Raw genomic sequence first — 1,667 nt, 5'->3', positions numbered from 1 at the left:
GACTGTATATATTATTTATTGATCTTGCTGTTATTATTGCTGGTTGTTCTCCTTTTTTTCTCCTTGACATGGTGACATTTTGAGGTTAAACATCTGTGTTATCTCAAGGCATGGCTAACCGTTATCTGCTCTGTAAAGTTTTTTTGTACGCTCGTAGATCAAGGGCTACTAGTATTGCTGCAGAGCATCATCATCAATGCCTTCCTCACCCTGGTTCAGGGTATAGGCCACAACAAGCGCTTTCTACCTTTCTCAGGCCTAGCCTCTTGATGTTGTTCCATGTCCTACTTTCCTGTGCATTAATTTCTGTGAATCTGTGAAGGTACAATTATACACGTATGCCACATTGGGCATAATTGACCAAATATGCCACATGAAATCCAATGAAATGTCTCCCTGTGGATATGATCCCCCCCCCCCTTTTTCCCATGAAAAAGGTCTCTATAACCAGCAGTTTAAGGTAATGTCCTGCATATTTTGAAACCCTCATAGTTCTCTCACATACTTTGTTTTCTCTGAGTTGCTGAGAACTTCCGTGATCTGTGTTTTCACTTTTACTTCCTGGAACCGTTCCTCAGTTTCTAATGACGTAGTCTGTAAGGGGAAGCACCGGGCCTCAAACCACTTACCATGTAAGGGTTTTATGTGGATAAGATATTGTACAGAGGCACCGATAAACATGTATTCGTGTGTTGGGGCAACTTATCCCATTGATGACGGGCGGTCTGGTCACTCGACACCGCGATGTTTCGGGACACTGTAAAATGGAAACATAACTTCGTTATAATTCAAACCGGTTTGCCGATTCTGTTTTCTTTATATGAAACTTAAAAACGCAGGTTAGTCTACTACATGTTTATATATTCGAATTCGTATAAATTCTAATTTGTGTATGATGGTTCGAAAATGTGCTGCAACATTGCCTTAAATTATGCCGCTACTGGTCAGACATGTCGTTATGTATCCGCTACGTCCTGAAAAAGCTAATAGTCTTTCAGCAAAGACGGTGTATCTGACGATTTAGGCATCATCTTGTCTTCCCTACATGTAGTTCATGAGCAGTGCGGACAAATAACGGCGACTTTGGGATTGCCCAAAATTTGTGGATGGGTGGTTTGGGGGGTAATTTGATGTGGTTTGCTCATTCTTTTAAAAAATCTAATCTACTATTTGTCCGTATATCTCCTCCATTTTATCTATTTATTTTCCTCTCTAGCAACACCTCTAATCTTCGACACTTATATGATCTATAATATGTGTTGCAAGTGTCTTAAAACTTTTGCTTTAACTAAATCAGTGTTTATAAATTATTGTCGCCCTCATCGACACAATTTTGACAATTCTGGTGACGTATTACTTCTGCTGGGCTGCACAGGGTTAACTCGGGCTGAGTGAGATACCGCACCTTATCAGCAAGGCAGAAAACAGTTGTAGGACAGGACTTCCTCTTACGAAAATCTATCAACTTCTTTTACGTGCAACAACAAAAGCCTAACCAAAGGTGCTGTTGGATTCATTATCAGCTGCTTAGTCAATCATTTAATCACCACCAACAATATTATCAGTGACAACATTGTATCAACCCGGTAGTACAGAATATAATTTTCATCAATAGTATAATACGCGATTAGATCGCAGCCAATGTCTAAGGTCTTTTTTTTTTGGGG

General features: G+C 39.8%; 1 long non-coding RNA gene across 1 annotated transcript in view; it reads left to right on the top strand.

The window, feature by feature from the left end:
- The first annotated feature begins 77 nt into the window (after positions 1 to 77).
- LOC101845540 overlaps positions 78 to 1,667 on the top strand; it is a 9,081-nt gene continuing 7,491 nt past the window's right edge. The window contains exon 1 of the long non-coding RNA XR_004858483.1: positions 78 to 839. This is a non-coding gene — a long non-coding RNA (uncharacterized LOC101845540). The remainder of the gene's footprint in view (positions 840 to 1,667) is intronic.

This window comes from Aplysia californica, unplaced genomic scaffold (genome assembly GCF_000002075.1).
Source record: "Aplysia californica isolate F4 #8 unplaced genomic scaffold, AplCal3.0 scaffold00150, whole genome shotgun sequence".
Lineage (NCBI taxonomy): Eukaryota > Metazoa > Mollusca > Gastropoda > Aplysiida > Aplysiidae > Aplysia > Aplysia californica.
The sequence above is the reverse complement of the archived record's forward strand: the minus strand, read 5'-3'. Positions and strand labels throughout refer to the sequence as shown.